General features: G+C 42.0%; 1 protein-coding gene across 2 annotated transcripts in view; it reads right to left on the bottom strand.

The window, feature by feature from the left end:
- RAPGEF5 (Rap guanine nucleotide exchange factor 5) overlaps positions 1–18073 on the bottom strand; it is a 192619-nt gene that overhangs the window by 110961 nt on the left and 63585 nt on the right. The gene's annotated exons all lie outside the window — the stretch shown is intronic.

Here is an 18073-nt window from a genome sequence, read left to right as displayed (position 1 = left end):
GGACCTTGTTATTTACCTATTTTACATGTAGTACTGATCATCTGCTAATCCCAAACTTGTAATTTCTCCATGCCCCAACTTCCCCTTTTGGTAACAATACATTAGTTTTCTAAGTCTATGAATCTGTTTGTTTTAGAAATAAGTTCATTTGTATCATTTTTTGAGATTCCACGTGTAAGTGACATGCTATGATATCTGTCTTTCTCTTTCTGCCTTACTTCAATTAGTGTGATAACCTCTAGGTACATCCATGTTGTTACAAATGGCATTATTTCATTCTTCTTAATGACTGAGTGAAATTCCACTGTATATCTGTGCCACATCTTCCTTATCCATTCCTCTGTCAGTGTACATTTAGGTGCTTCCATGTCTTGGCTTTTGTAAATAGTGCTGCAGTGAGCTTTGGGGTGCATGGATCTTTTTGAATTAAGTTTTCTCTGGATATATGCCCAGGAGTGGGAATGCTAGAAGAAGCATGATTATTTTATATTTGGACTGCATGGAGCATTGTTACCACAAAATTCTAAACTATGGAGTCTTGAATCGACCTCTTCTCCCATATTTCCACAGCATCTCCCTATCAAAGTCCTTGTCACCCTTTCTGCACTGGTGCAATAACCTGCTACCACAGAGCCCCTGATTCCAGCCTCTCCTTACTAAAATCTAGCTTGAGCAGAACTGTTAATAATTAGCTTCAGAAAATACAACAATAAATACAGTGCTCTGGCCTCTGTATTGCTTATCTCATCAACTCTGAACACTGTTCATCATGGAAGGTCATCCTTGAACTCTCTGGCTTCCTCATCTCTGACTTTCCACTGACATTCAATGTCAGAATGTAGTGTACCCAGCTCTGATGCAAACTCCATGATTTCATCATTTTTCTCCTTACACAGCTTGCTCTGCCATTTTAACAAATATGTACTTAGCACCTGCTAGGTGCCTGGCACTGGGATTACACCTGTGAACAAGACAGGTAAGCCTGTGACCTCGTGAAGGACACACATCACCTGGGGGATGGCTAACAACTACTGCTGCAACTAGTAACAATCACAATAATTAGAACAATAATCTTTAAAAACGAGATAGGAGTAAAAATCATAATAAATAGGGAAATGACAGAAAACCAACTGAGGGAGGTCACTGCGGAGAGCAGACCAGGCGTGCTGCTTCTTTGAAGAAGCGATACTTGTGCTGAGACTGGTGGTTGAGACACATGGTGGGTGAGAGTGATGCAAGCCAGGCCTGGAGACAGCATGGACCGCAATGTGGATGTGAGTCTGAGAACACGGGGTTGGGGGGTGGGGGGGCACTCAGTTCAGTTCAGTCACGCCCGGCTCTTTGAGACCCCATGAACCACAGCACGAAAGGCCTCCCCATCCATCACCAACTTCCAGAGTCCACCCACACCCATGTCCATTGAGTCAATGATGCCATCCAACCACCTCATCCTCTGTCACCCCCCTCTGCTCCTGCCTTCAATCTTTCCCAGCATCAGGGTCTTTTCAAATGAGTCAACTCTTCGCATGAGGTGGCCAAAGTATTGGAGTTTCAGCTTCAGCATCAGTCCTTCCAACAAACACCCAGGACTGATCTCCTTTAGGATGGACCAGTTAGATCTCCGTGCAGTCCAAGGGACTCTCAAGAGTCTTCTCCAACACCACAGTTCAAAAGCATCAATTCTCAGTGCTCAGCTTTCTTCACAGTCCAACTCTCACATCCATACACGACCACTGGAAAAATCATAGCCTTGACCAGACAGACGTCTGTTGGCAAATTAATGTCTCTACTTTTTAATATGCTATCTAGGTTGGTCATAACTTTCCATCCATGGAGTAAGCATCTTTTAATTTCATGGCTGCAGTCACCACCTGCAGTGATTTTGGAGCCCCCCAAAAAAGTCTGACACTGTTTCCACTGTCTCCCCATCTATTTCCTATGACGGAATGGGACCAGATGCCATGATCTTAGTTTTCTGAATGTTAAGCTTTAAGCCAACTTTTTCACTCTCATCTTTCACTTTCATCAAGAGGCTTTTTAGTTCCTCTTCACTTCCTGCCATAAGGGTGGTGTCATCTGCATATATGAGGTTATTGATACTTCTCCCAGCAATCTTGATTCCAGCTTGTGCTTCCTCCAGCCCAGCATTTCTCATGATGTACTCTGCACATAAGTTAAATAAGCAGGGTGACAATATACAGCCTTGACATACTCCTTTTCCTATTTGGAACCAGTCTGTTGTTCCATGTCCAGTTCTAACTGTTGCTTCCTGATCTGCACAAAGATTTCTCAAGAGGCAGGTCAGGTGGTCTGGTACTCCCATCTCTTTAAGAATTTTCCACAGTTTATTGTGATCCACACAGTCAAAGGCTTTGGCATAGTCAATAAAGCAGAAATAGATGTTTTTCTGGAACTCTCTTGCTTTTTCTTGATCCAGTGGATGTTGGCAATTTGATCTCTGGTTCCTCTGCCTTTTCTGAATCCAGCTTGAACATCTGGAAGTTCATGGTTCACATATTGTTGAAGCCTGGCTAAGGAATTTTAAACTGGGGGCATGATGTCTATTTTCAAAAGTTCTGTTTACCTGCTTTGAGGAGACCAGGCTTAGGAGAAGCACGGCAGGAAGCAGGGAGCCCAGTTAGGTGACCATGGCTTACCATCTGGGCTAGAAATGACCACAGCACAGACCGGGGTGGCGGGAGGGGGCCAGATGAGCTGAAGCAACAGGGAGAATCTGAGCTGTGCTTCTGAGACATAATTTGCCAATGAACTGAATACCAGAGGCACGGGACCGCATGGGAATGGGGGCGGGGGGCGGGGGGCAGGGAGGTTAGTGAGAAAAGGCAATCCAGAATGATACCTGAGTAGAATAAGCCGTTGCCTGTGCCCACTGTACCACTTATTCTTTTTGCCTTCTCCATCAACAGCAGGCCCCAAACACAGCACCCTGCCGACAGTGAGGTCGCCCACTGTGCTTTTGGATTCAGTTGGCACTGTTTGGTGTACTTTTAAGTGCTATGCTCTCTACTCTGTATTCTTTCAAGCATTATTTCATGTACCTTTTGCTTTTATGTGTCTCTTATGCCCACTGAGTGGCACTCGCCATGGCGCCCACCTAAAACGCTGCGCACTCACTGTGAGTGCTGTAAAAATTAACTGAGATGAACAATTTCTCCCCAAGGGACCAAAAAGGCACACACTGATTATACCTACATACCTAAGCTATGTCTTTCATAGCCATTTATGAAAAAAGGAGGGAGGGAAAGTCTTCTCTTAAACTCCACGGAAAACCAGGATAACTCCTACCAGCTGAGCATTATAAAGCAAGGCAGGAACAAGAGAAGCCAACAGAAGCTTTTTTTCTGTTATCAGCAAAAAGTTCCATTCACGCTCGTTCAGAGGGGGCCCTCTGTTGATACTGTTGCCCAATTAGGAGGAAATTTAAGAATAAAAAAAAAACTAATATTTTCTCTGAAAAACTAGAGACAGAAATGAAAAGGGAATATTAAAATACAAAATAATATCTACAATTCTACTTAAAAATGCAGTAGGTTGTAGAAATAAGTAAACTATCTGAAATATTGTAAGAACCCTTTCTTCATCCTGTAACAAGGAACAGTGTTCCTAGAGGGCAAGTCAACAATATGCCAACAGGGAACAACTGTGCCTGCATTAAGTACTCACTATACCTTGGCACTTAATTTATGCTTTACTTGAATTTTTGCTCTTTAAAGTTTTAGTTTTGACGAAAAAAAAAGAAAATTAAATTTTGGAGTATTTTGGCCTGTTAAATGCGTGTTTCTGTTTTTAAAACAATAATGTTCTGATGTCTATGCATTTCTTTTTTTCATCTTATTATACTGCATCATACAACATGCAAGATCAGTCAATCAGTTCAGTTAGTTCAGTTGCTCAGTCTTGTCCGACTCTTTGTGATCCCATGGACTGCAGCACGAAAGGCTTCCCTGTCCATCACCAATTCCCGGAATTTACTCAAACTCATGTCCACTGAGTCGGTGATGCCATCCAGCCATCTCATCCTCTGTCATGCCCTTCTCGTCCTGCCCCCAATCCCTCCCAGCATAAGGGTCTTTTCCAATGAGTCAGTTCTTCGCATCAGGTGGCCAAAGGATTGGAGTTTCAGCTTCAACATCAGTCCTTCGATGAATATTCAGGACTGATTTCCTTTAGGATGGACTGGTTGGATCTCCTTGCAGTCCAAGGGATTCTTAAGAGTCTTCTTCAACACCACAATTCAAAAGCATCAATTCTTCAGCACTTAGCTTTCTTTATAGTCCAACTCTCACATCTACACATGACTACTGGAAAACCCATAGCTTTGACTAGATGGACGTTTATTGGTAAAGTAATGTCTCTGCTTTTTAATATGCTATCTAGGTTGGTCATGACTTTTCTTCCAAGGAGTAAGCGTCTTTTAATTTCATGGCTGTAGTCACTATCTGCAGTGATTTTGGAGTCCAAAAAAATAAAGTCAGCCACTGTTTCCACTGTTTCCCCATCTATTTGCCATGAAGTGATGGGACCAGATGCCATGATCTTAGTTTTCTGAATGTTGAGTTTTAAGCCAACTTTTTCACTCTCCTCTTTCACTTTCTTAAATTGAAGAAACTAGGGAAAAATCACTAGACCATTCAGGTATGACCTAAATCAAATCCCTTACAATTATACAGTAGAAGTAACAAATAGATTCAAGGGATTAGATCTGATAGACAGAGTACCTGCATGGCTGCAGTCACTATCTGCAGTGATTTTGGAGTCCAAAAAAATAGTCTGTCACTGTTTCCACTGTTTCCCCATCTATTTGCCATGAAGCGATGGGACCAGATGCCATGATCTTAGTTTTCTGAATGTTGAGTTTTAAGCCAACTTTTTCACTTTCCTCTTTCACTTTCTTAAATTGAAGAAAAAATCACTAGACCATTCAGGTATGACCTAAATCAAATACCTTAGGATTATACAGTGGAAGTAACAAATAGATTCAAGGGATTAGATCTGATAGACAGAGTGCCTGAAGAACTATGGCCACAGGTTCATGACATTGTACAGGAGGCAGTGCTCAAGACTATCCACAAGAAAATGAACTGCAAAAAGGCAAAATGGTTGTTTAAGGAGGCCTTACAAATAGCTGAGAAAAGAAGAGAAGCTAGAGGCAAAGGAGAAAAGGAAAGATATACCCATTTGAATGCAGAGTTCCAAAGAACAGCAAGGAGAGATAAAAAGGCCTTCCTCAGTGATCAATGTAAAGAAATAGAGGAAAACAATAGAATGGGAAAGTCTAGAGATTTCTTCAAGAAAATAAGAGCTAATAAGGGAACATTTCATGCAAAGATGGGCACAATAAAAAACAGAAATGGTATGGACCTAACAGAAGCAGAAGATATTAAGAAGAGGTGGCAAGAATATGCAGAAGCACTATACAAAAAATATCTTCATGACCCAGATACCCACAATGGTGTGTTCACTCACCTAGAACCAGACATCCTGGAATACAAAGTCAAGTGGGCCTTAGGAAGCATTACTATGAACAAAGATAGGGAAGATGATGGAATTCCAGTTGAGCTTTTTCAAATACTAAAAGATGATGCTGTGAAAGTGGGGCACTCTATATGCCAGCAAGTTTGGATAACTCAACAGTGGCCACAGGACTGGAAAATGTTAGTTTTCATTCCAATCCCAAAGAAAGGCAATGTCAAAGAATGTTCAAACTATCACATAATTGCACTCATCTCACATGCTAGTAAAGTGATGCTCAAAATTCTCCAAGCCAGGCTTCAACAGCACATGAACCGTGAACTTCAAGATGTTCCAGCTGGGTTTAGAAAAGGCAGAGGAATCAGAGATCAAATTGCTAACATCTGCTGGATCATCAAAAAAGCAAGAGAGTTCCAGAAAAACATCTACTTCTGCTTTGTTGACTATGCCAAAGCCTTTGACTGTGTGGACCACAACAAACTCTGGAAAATTCTTAAAGAGATGGGAAGTCTGGTAGACCACCTGACCTGCCTCTTGAGAAATCTTTGTGCAGGTCAGGAAGCAACAGTTAGAACTGGACATGGAACAACCAACTGGTTCCTAATAGGGAAAGGAGTACATCAAGGCTGTATATTGTCACCCTGCTTATTTAACTTATATGCAGAGTACATCATGAGAAACACTGGGCTGGATGAAGTACAAGCTGGAATAAAGATTGCCGGGAGGAATATCAACAACCTCATATATGCAGATGACACCATCCTTATGGCAGAAAGTGAAGAAGAACTAAAAAGCCTCTTGATGAAAGTGAAAGAGGAGAGTGAAAAAGTTGGCTTAAAACTCAACATTCAGAAAACATGCAGGAAGGTGAATTATAATTTCATGATTGAGAGTTCACACTATTTTTGAAATTTAGACATAATTCTTAGTACATACAACTAGAACCAAACAAAGGGAAGATTACCAAAAAAAGGCATATTTGGGATAAGAATTCAGTCCTGTATTTCTAGCTTTTCCTCAACAACAATATGACATTTCTTATCACATATTGAAGATCTCAAAATGTGTTACCCAAGGTTACATGTTGGTTAACAGAGAGAGAATTAGTAACAGAAGCACATTAAAGGCACGTCACAAAGGAAACTCAACTGATCGCAACACGGGTAATGAAGAGACACTCAAAGTGCTGCTGAACTCAACCTCGGCACCCTGATAATTAAGAAAAGAGTGTGGTCTCTTACTACACACAGCATTACTTTATTGGAAATACTGAAAAAAATATGATTCTAAGAATGCATTTATAGCTAGTGGCTCATATATACCACTTCGGAAAAAAAAAACCACCTTATTTATTGTGACCTTCTGAGGATTTATAATCACCCCATGAAGTCTCACGGACGACACTTAAAAGAGAATGCCTTATTGATGCTTTAATGTGAAGATCAATGTCTACGACTACGTATGGAGGCACTTTCTCTCTCCATGCCTCCTCAGAGTGTGGCTCATCTGGCAGAACAAGGAGGAAGAAGTTACTTGGATTTTGAGCTGAATTCTTTTATCTGATCAGAATAAGAATCTGCTGGAGGAAATTTTCCTCTGCAAATATTGATTCTGGACAGTTCCCTCCCATGGCACGAAGATACAGGAATGACAGCTTCTGGGATCAACGGAGGCTCGAAGCCTTGCACTCTGCCAACACAAACCATCCGCTTATCTCTCAACACACAGAGTCCAAGAGCCAGAAAAGGCCTTTGAAAATAACTTATCACAACAAAAGTCACAGTACAAGACCTGAGGCATACACTTCAAATGGTAAACAGAGAGCCCACAAGAGAACTAAGAATATATGTGGATTAATTAGCACTAACTCACATAAGAGTACTGGGTTTAATTCTATCTCTTTGTAAGTTCAGTTCAGTTCAGTTGCTCAGTTGTGTCCAGCTCTTTGTGACCCCATGAACCACAGCAGGCCAGGCCTCCCTGTCCATCACCAACTGTGGAGTTTAGCCAAACTCATGTCTATTGAGTTGGTGATGCCATCCAACCATCTCATCCTCCATCGTCCCCTTCTCCTCCTGCCTTCAAGCTTTCCCAGCATCAGGGTCTTTTCAAATGAGACAGCTCTCTTCATCAGGTGGCCAAAGTATTGGAGTTTCAGCTTCAGCATCAGTCCTTCCAATGAACACCCAGGACTGATCTCCTTTAGGATGGACTGGCTGGATCTCCTTGCAGTCCAAGGGACTCTCAAGAGTCTTCTCCAACACCACAGTTCAAAAGCATCAATTCTTTGGCGCTCAGCTTTCTTTATAGTCCAACTCTCACATCCATACATGACTACTGCAAAAACCATAGCCTTGACTAGACAGACCTTTGTTGACAAGTTAATGTCTCTGCTTTTTAACATGTTGTCTAGGTTGGTCATAACTTTCCTTCCTAGGAGTAAGCGTCTTTCAATTTCGTCACTGCAGTCACCATCTGCAGTGATTTTGGAGCCCCAAAAATAGTCAGCCACTGTTTCCACTGTTCCCCCATCTATTTCCCATGAAGTGATGGGACTGAATACCATGATCTTAGTTTTCTGAATGTTGAGCTTTAAGCCAACTCTCCTCTTTCACTTTCATCAAGAGGCTCTTTGGTTCTTCACTTTCTGCCATAAGGGTGGTGTAATCTGCATATCTGAGGTTAGCCAAGAGCAATTCAAGAGGGGCTACTGGTGTCAGCCTCTGAGGATGCCAGGATTCTCCTGACTGTCACCGTCTTGCTGCCTTGGGGACAAGAGGTTGTCTCTCCCCACGACTTAACTGGGATGGTTGCTAAGAAACCTCTCCTAATAACTCTGTCAAAACTGTTATTGAAACACAAGAGGAACTGATGCTCTTTCAGAATGACGTTTACTTAATTCCTGATCAATGTTGTAGAAGTCAAAGCCAAACCAACCGGTCATTAAATGCAACAACTGTAAAGTACTAAGTGACTATAGTTGAGAGCGCTCTTTGAAAATCAACCAGACTATTTTTTTTTAATTTACAAATCAACCAAAAATCATATTACAGACATTTAGTGCTTCAATGTAAGAAATCAGCAAAGAGAGTTAAGAAATGTAATTCATTGAATACTTTGCCAAGAATTAAAGTTTTGGCAAAAATGTCACCCTTCACCTGTGCAGTACTTTTTCAGAGGAAAAGCGCTTTCATAAAGGGTCTCATCTGATGTTCAAAAAACCTACAGAGTTAGGCACGCCAAAACATCCTCATTTTATACAATCCTCCTGTATAAAATGTTGCGCCCGTGGCAGTTCAAGTCATCCTCAGTTAAGGATAGAGCCGTAACAGCTGGTCAAACTGCAAAATCATTCATGTGGATGCTGACCAGGACTTCTTTCCATTTCTTTTTTAATGAAATAGAACAGAATACAGTGGAAAGAATAGGAAAAAAAATTAAAAGTCAAAATGTACTGCAACTAGTAAAGTTAAGTATTTCTCACAAGCCTGGACTTATATGTATGCCAGGTCAGACTCCTCTGTGTGTCCTGCGGGTTGTGGACACAAATATGTTAGGAAAACACAGAAGGTACTCCCAGCCATGGGAGGCAGAATCCCATTTCTCATTATCCAAATAACCAGCTATGTTTTTGGTGCCATTCCTGGAAAAAGGTCGTGGTGTTTATCTTAGGAGCCCCCTCAACAAGACTCTATCCACATCCATCAAGGAGAGCAGCCCTGTGAGAAGGCATGGAAATGAGCTACCAGCAAGACATGCTGACAGAGTATTCACTGAGTCACTCAGTCCTGTCCAACTCTATGAGAACGCATAGGCTGTCAGCTGCTAGGCTCCTCTGTCCATGGGATGTTCCAGACAAGAATACTGGGGTGAGCTACTGTTCCCTTCTCTAGGGGATCTTCTTGACCCAGGGATTGAACCAAGGTCCCCTGGATTGCAGGCGGATTGCTTACTATCTGAGCCACCAGTCAAGGCCATGTTATCTACATATATCCACAAGTGCTCCCAAATGCTCAGATCTTTTCTAATCTTTAAAAAGGAAGGGGAAAAGCAGTTACAAGCCTTACCTCATTGCTATATATGTTTTTAGTAGTGAAATTTGAAAAATAGTGGTCAGCATTCACCACTGAGTCATGTTATATAGTATTTTTAATATTCTTTTAACTCTTTAAAGTTTTATGTATTCTTTTTTCCAGTTTTATTGAATAATAATTGACATACATCACTGTATAAGTTTAACACATACAGAAGTGATTACTACAGTCAGTTCAGCTAACATCCATCTTCTCTTACAGATACAATAATAAAAAAAAGGAAAAAAATTTCATTGTGATGAATATTCTTAGGATTTAGTCTCTATGTACCATAGAGCAGTGCTAGCTATAGGTACTGTGTTGTACATTATACCCCAGGTACTCATTCGTCTTATAACCGGAAGTTTGTATCTTTTGACCACCTTGCTCCATCTCCCCCTTCCCAGGCTCTGTGCCTCTGGTAACCACAGATTTCATCTCTTTTTCAATGAGTTTGGTTTTTCTATATCCATTCTTCCATCAGTGGACACTTAGGCTGCTTCCAGGTCTTGGCTGCTGTAAATAATGCTGTTATGAAATGGGGGTGCAGATACCTTTTCAAGTTAGTGTTTTCATTTCTTTTGGATATATTCCCAGAGGTGGAATTGCTGGATCATACAATAGTTCTATTTTCAATTTTTTGAGGATTCTCCATACTGTTTCCACAGTGGCTGCACCAATTTACAATCCTACCATGCCATGGTATTATAATCTGGTCCATCCAGTGCTATTCAACCTTTCTTTGAAAGCTGACCAACAACCACTCTCTCTGTCTCGATCTATTCAGCCTGTCAGCTGAACTTGAGACTGTTGTTTAAAACTCTCTTTTCTGGGTCCTTATCAGGTTGAAACCCTCTAAAAAAAATGCAAGTTTCCTGCAGGCTCTTTCCTCTCTCCTCAGTGATATTATCTGTTCCTATGGTTTCAACTTTCCCCATTATGAGGGTTATTCCCAAATCTGTGTCTCCATCTCTGCCCGCTTCTCTGAGTGCCAGGCCCACATCTCCGGTTACATGCTGAGGATGCTCATCTCACAGAACCTCACATGTCTGCTCCATATAAGCTGCTCTGGCATGTGAAGCGGCACCACCTCTGCCCTCAAGAAAGAGTCATCAATTTAATTCAATGGGAGGACACGGAGGTCTGAAATCGCGTGCATCACACACAGTATGTCTTACAGGCCTGTCCCTCCTCCTGGGGTCTGTACTTAGTTCAGATCACCACCAGGAGCCTGCATGGTCTTCTTTCTCCTCGGCCCTCATATCCGTCTCTCACTAGACCCTGTCACTTTTACCTCTGAGGCGTTTCTGTCCCTCTTGCTCCCTGCCACTGTCATAGCTTATGCCATGCCACCTCCGGCCTTTCCGCCACTATTGCCACAGCCTTTGAGCCAGCCCCTCCCTCCATCCATTCTCCACTCGGCTGCTCCATTTCCAGATGGCCAGCCTGGCCCTGTCACGCCCCCATCCCTGAAGACTCCTGCCTCTTGCCACTTACAGAACGCACAGCACACAAGGAGCTCAATACTAATGTTTTACTTTTACCAACATTTGACTGTTGGTGTGCTGAGAAGTGGGAATTCACGGCACTCGGACAACATAATAAATCCACGGTGCGGAGGCTAAAACCCTAGGTAGGTGAAAACCTGCCATCTCCTTCATCATCTCCTTCATCAGATACTCCACACTCCGCACAGCTGCCTGGAGACAGCTCAAGCCACTGAGAGACGACTCTGGCTGTTTCCCTGTCTCCTGACTGATGGGGTGATGCAGCCCTGCCCCTGGGAAGAGAGGATTCCGTTGCAACTCTTTTGCCTTTGCCTTGTAGTGGACTCGATCCTCCAAATTTTCTTTCCTCTACTTCTTAACAGGTTTTTACCTATTAGGTGTTTTCTTTGGAGTCACATTTAATACATTCATGTCCAGCCAATGGAAAAGTTATTCAACAGAGAAAAATGGTAATGTCACCAGAGCAAAGTGTATCCTTTAATTAGAGCATAAATATTTGCTCCATTGATGAGAGTAATAAAGAATTCATCAGTACCTGAGCCCAGCAGTCTGTTTGGTTGCCCTTCTTGTGAAGAAATGTACTGGGAATAAACAAGTTTCCTTTTAATGCAAAGATGGATTGTATACAATTCAACTAAAATAAAACCTCAATGAAAAACAGTTGAGTTAAACTTAGCAACATTTTTCTTCACCATTTTTCTTGGGAGACAGAAGGGCTTTCATTTTTAAACACCTTGCAAGAATTGTGTTCTGGTGACAAGACAGGTTCAGGTTAATCTTGTGACAAAAGATTTGAGCAGCTGTGGTGTTAAGACACCTTAAGATGTGCATTCATTTAAAAAGACCCCACTACTCTGTATAGTTTCACCCAAGAGTGATAACGTTTTTAAATATTTATCTCAAGGAGTAAAACAAAATGATATCTGGGACTTCCCTGGTGGTCCAGAGGTTAAGACCCCACACTTTTACTGCAGGCAGCACAGGTTTGATTCCTGGTTGGGGAACTAAGTTTCCAGGTGCTGCAAGGTGCAGCCAGAAATAAGAGAAAAAGAAAATTATTTCTAAGCGTAACTACATGCCAGCCTCACGCTTTATGCTATCCAACTCTCTCCCATCTCCAGAAGCCCCAGAGGCATACGCCCTTCGCTCCATTTCACAGAATAAGAAAACAAACGTCTGGGAGCCATTACTTCACAGTAAGGGACTAAGCCAGAACTGAACCTGAGTCTTTTAAATTGCTTTTCACAGCTACGAAATTTTGCCTCAAGGACTGTAAACCAGAAAACATGACAGGTCAGATCTACACAGAGAGTCTTGTTAACTAAGGTTTTATAGCAGGCAAGGAGTCTACATTCCAAAAATACTGTTTTTTTACATTAAAATATTTCTCACATGATGCTATTTTTCTGTTGTTGTTGTTCCTGAATTGTCAGCAATTGTACTGCTGAATCTTCCCTTGACATTACAGCGAAATTCTAAAACATGCAGAGGAACCATCAAGAATCCCCTCAAAGTCCTTGTGTTTGTAAATACTGATACAAGCAAAGACACCAAATGGTCCAATCACTCAATCAATGTGGGGATGGGAGGGAGCAGATAGGCCAAGAGGAGGCTAGGAAATATCTGAAAACTTTCCTTAACCTTCAACGAACTCTATCCCACTGAATTTTTTTTCAATGCCCTTTTATTACTCATATGGGAGAAAATATGGCATCACTTCTACACTATTTCTAGTATATGACCTTTGTCAAGTTACATCAACTCACCAATCTTAAACTTCATTATCTGCAGAAGGGGATGATTAGAACCACAACCCCACACGATAGGTGTGCGGAAAAAAGGATGGAAGTCGAGTGCTTAATCAAGGGTAATTACTTTAAGCTACAAAGCATGTAATGTGCTTTTTTCTTCTCCATTTTCATCTCTGGATGGAATCTTCTCCCTAATCAGACCCTCGTACAGCCTGGGTAGAGCAGAAGATAAAGAGCATAAAGACAAAGCCAATCATATTTGTATTCTGACACCCAAAGAATTTTGCAGCAAGACAATAGGCTTGAAAGGTCACTCTCTTTTGCACATCAAGAACTCTAAAAGTCTTAGATTGCAGAGCTCTCTCTCCTGGGATAGCTAAGCCACAGGTTTATCCCCTTCAAGGAGACAGTCAGGAAGTAATGGGTGAGAAAAGGTCAAGCCCAGTCCTGTGTTGCTACAAGTGGATCACGGGATGGGGCAGCAGAAAGAGGAAGCAGAAACGGGTCAGACCAGTGGGCCTGAGCCCCCGGGGGGGGCTTGGCTCTGAGGCTGGGGTGGGTGGATGACTGAGGGGACACTGAGGATGGGAGTGCTGGTTAGCACACCTACAGGGCTGTGACACATGGGGGGAGATGGCCTTGGACCCTACCCCAGCCCCACGTGGGGCCAGCACACTCACAGGGTATCTGTGGGCACCATAAGGCTTGGAGCAGACAAGGGGTAGGGCTGACTTTTCTGAGCTTCTCTTCCTTCCCTAGATGAGAAGTCTGAAAGGACTCAGAAGTATCTCCATGGCCCGGGAAGAGGGGCTGGCAGTGGAATTGCCCTCATCCAGGCCAGGGGCTGGCTGGAGCCTGTAGCTGGGAAGCAGTGGGGGTTATAGCTCCAGCAAGAGGCAATATGGGGCCAGAGGGCCAGGAAGGTCCAGACACTGAGCCAGCTGCCATGGGCCCCTAACTGCTGCTGCAGATACCCAGCAAGCAGATCCCCCCTGCAGATCCACCCAGCCTACAGCAGCAGTCATTGGCAGGGGCACCACTGCAGAGACCAGGGGAGCCCACGCCAACACAGGACCCTCTCATGCCAGAAACTAGGTGGCCCAAGAAGGGAGATTTAAACTAGACTCAGGCAGGACCAACATCCTGAACAGACTGCTTACCACAAAGAAAGCCTGAATCAGAAACAGCTGAAATCTAGAAGCTCACTGGCAGTAGGTAAGACGATACAGCACAGTTGTTGAAAATGAAGAAGAAAGCGTTTCCCATCTACCTTTTACCACAGTGAATAATTCTGACAATCTGTTGCCATTTTTGAGTATCAGTATAAGTGCTCTAAAGGTTCGTAAACTAAAATAATCATGTAAGATTACCAGATAAGAAAACCTAGCCAAGATACATGTGGAAAGAAAAAAGTTTTGATACAGCACTAGCATTGGCTGATAGACAGACTACTTTCCACATCCATGCTGAAGGCACTAAGCCAGCCATCTTTCCTCTCAAATAAAAGTATATGTATTTTGATTTTTCATATACAATTGATAGAAACTACAGGCTATTTTATTCGTCTGACTTTATTCTTGGAATATCAAGGTAATGAAAAACTGCACTAAAGCAGGCCCCAGGAAAGTTCCCTTGGAAGGACCTGGACCACTCATACAAATGTACTCTTTTGTTGAAACTCTCCACTTGATTACAAGATTAACCCTGAAATTAGTTGACTTAAGTAGGCCTAATGTTACTAGCAAAATGAAGCAGCTTCAACAACTTGGATTCAGGTACAAACGATAAGCCTGAATTCCACACCAGTAATTAGTTTCAGCGATGACTCTGAGATGACTGAAGGGTCCAAGGTGCCCACTGACCAAGCCTACAGCCTAGGTGTGCTGCTCGAACACCGTGAGAGCAGAGGATGAAATCTGCTCCTCCCCTGACCAAACAAGGTGGACAGACATTCCTCGGGCCAGAAGGCTGCTGAGACAACACCCTTCCCCTCCTCCACTGGAGCAAGAGAGGTTTCCAGCCAGGGCCTATGGATGACCTCTAATCCCTGCTAATTCCCCCTACCTGAAGGTGGAAATTTGTTTTCTTACTACTATTTGATAAATTTGTGTTTGCTCTATAAGGCCTCCCTCAGGCAGAAGAAAAGAACCTTTACCCTGCTCTACCTTCAGAACTAGGATACGGAAATGGGCCTTTTAAACATATGAAAACAAAACTAAAAATCGAAATGAAGAGAATAGAACATAAGAATAGAACATAAGAACTAAGATGGCAATCGTATCTGTCAAGCTCTTCTATTTCAGTTAGAGTGGAAGAAAAATGGGCCCCATTTCCAAAAGCTTCCATCTGTTTCTAATGGTATAAAGATAACCTCAATCTCAGATTTCTCACATTTTTCTACCAGAAAACAATAATACGATAAGATATAAGCTTTCTCCATTAATTTTAATAGGTCTTAAGGCAAATGCTTTGTTTCTATTCTGTATCTGCATTTTCAACACACAGAAGTTAGGCCCCTTCTGGCAAAAGGAGAACCAGACAATCCTTTTAGTCCTGTCAACTTGTGGTCCTACCCACAATTTATCAGGATATGGCTGTGGATCATGGGCACTCACTTAAAGCCAAGGTTAAATTCACTTCCTCTTTAAACTAGTGGGCCCACCCTCCCCCACCCAAAGGTCTTCCTGGTAAGTTTAGCATAGAAACTTCAGTAGGAATATTTGCTATTCCTGAGTCTGCCCACTAAATAAAGCTTGGCAGTACTTCTCTTCATTTACAAAGGCTTTACTGCCAACGCCGTGAGAGCTTTTAATTTTGTTACCATTCACATGACAAAATTTACACCCAGGTCAAGAAACATTGAAAAGTTGGGCAGCTGTCCAACTAAACTTGAGGAACTTTAGAAAATGAAAATTTTATTTAGTTAAGTAGGAATTCTGATGCAACCATTCAGAAGGAAACCTAAAATTATTTAAAAAAATAATCTATCCATCCGTTTCCTCATCTCCAACCAAAAAGACTTATGTCAAAATATATCATTGAAGTTGTAAATATAAGCCTTCATTGTCTCCAAAATTTTTATCATCAATCTCATTCCAAAAACAGATATCACTGTAGAATTAAAATGCAATATTTTTACAACTATCTGAAAATTGCAAGTGGCTAGAACCACAATTTGTCTAGCCACTTACAAAGACAATGTCTGATTAAGAAATTCTCAGTATTTATGTTTCACAGTAAGTATGTGACATAAATTTCACTTTTATCATAACTGGTTCACTTTTTCTAGTATAATTCAGCTGAATGAAATTGTGTGCTTTGCATTACATACTATGGCACATTATTTAACTTATATTTACACACACTGTGCCTATGTCATTTTCAGTTTTACTGAGAACAGCTCCATTTTCATGGCTGTTTATACAATTAGACTTTTAATGTGACGAATGATGGACAATAGCTGAGTCATGTGGCCAAGACAAAGATTTCCCTCGAGTGTGCTTACTTGTCAATACAAATGATAGCAGAAAATGTTCCCTGAAAAAGGTGGGGGAGGGGCCCATCTGTAGATCTTCACTAAGGGAAAAGTCAAAAAGAGAAAAAATATTTGGAAAAGATACTAAGTTATCAGCAGTTATTATTCTTACATTCTGCCTAAACAGACAGCAAGGAATACCACCTAATACTTGGCACTGAGGGCATGACCTGCAGACTCAGCATGGCCCTCCAGCATCAACCAAGCCCAGCCTCTTCCTTTTATTAAAAAAAAAAAAAAAATAGAAACTGAGGCTGAGGGGAGCCAGTAACTTGCCAGAGTAAACACAGCCCAGATTTTCTGACTACATGCCCAAAACTGCCAGATTTTGGTAGCAGACTGTGTTCACCAGACCACAGAATTTCATAACTTTGTAAAAACAGCATACAACAAGGATTCCTACACTTAAGGAGTATTTTAGTTCATAAGATACCATTTTAGCCATTAATATACCTTCCCATTTAATTATCCAGTCATCTTGTTCTTGTAATTTTCCTTAACTATTCTAATATTTTAAAACATCTACTAACTGCTTTTATTTTGTAGCTTGGGTGTATACAGAGAAGCAATCATAGCATTTTTAACTGTAAAAATGGATCACAGGTCACTCTCCCCACCCTCTCACCCATGCACCTCAACCCCCTCCACGTAAAACTTCATTCAAGCACACAGAATTGGTCAGATACAGGGTTTTAAGTGGATGCTCGTCCTTCTGGGGCACTTGGTAATTAGCATACTAGCCTCCCGGGCTGGCCTCCAGACTCAGGGTGGCATATATCATATGTTCTTCTGGGAAGCAGCTCCCAAACCCCAGAAGACCAAGAACAAAGGAGCTGGCAGGCTCTAGAGAAGCCACCCCATCAACAGTTTATTAAAGACACCCATTAGTTGCCTCAATCAGCTAATTAACTCAACAAATGCAAAACCTAAATCATTACAGAAAGTGGTTTTGATTGCATTGCTGGGCTCTAATTTGGTGTCACTAACCCAGCAGGGTGGGAACAGGGCTGCTCCACAGAAAACAAAAAAACGGTCCACACTGGGGAGCCGACATGGGATGGGACTGGATTTTTTATGAAAGTTGAGCCCTACCAGGAAGTTTCACTGGTGAAAAAAGGGTACCAGGGAGATCTCTGTGTTTATGCTTTGAAATTTAAATCAATTTAAATATAAATTGCTATGCTTTTTAGTCATTATGAGAAAGAAAGAAAATGTGGGTTTCAGATCTCTGGTGTGCAAATGGTCATTAACTTTCATTTGACCTTGGGTATAGGAGGAATATTCAATTTATGCACAGGGTACACTCATTACACTCATCTAGTTTCCTCAAAGAAAACACATTCCCAGGAGGTGCAGTGCTGGCAGCCAGTTTTCCACGCTCAAACAGAAAACTGTGGAGTCTCTGCTTCATGTCTCTGTCCCACCTTCCCCCCAACTCTGCTCCAAACCTCGGAAAACTGTTTCCCAAGGTTTGGCCACGTTTATAAGACACAGGCAATAACAGGTAAGAATCCGAATGGTGTAAAATCATTGTCCTGGACCACATGAGACCGGAGAGCATCAGTGCTCAGTTCTCCCTTCCGGTATCTGGTTCCCTAAAACAACAACAAGTTCCCTCTTAGAGTGATGAATCCCTTTGTCTGCTGAGCCTTATAAACATTACCTTCCTTCACTGAAGAGTTCCTGCAGTGCATTTCTTTAAAACAAAGGCCT

The sequence above is a fragment of the Odocoileus virginianus genome, chromosome 1, assembly GCF_023699985.2.
Source record: "Odocoileus virginianus isolate 20LAN1187 ecotype Illinois chromosome 1, Ovbor_1.2, whole genome shotgun sequence".
NCBI classification, from domain to species: domain Eukaryota; kingdom Metazoa; phylum Chordata; class Mammalia; order Artiodactyla; family Cervidae; genus Odocoileus; species Odocoileus virginianus.
This window is presented reverse-complemented; position numbering and strand designations above follow the sequence as displayed.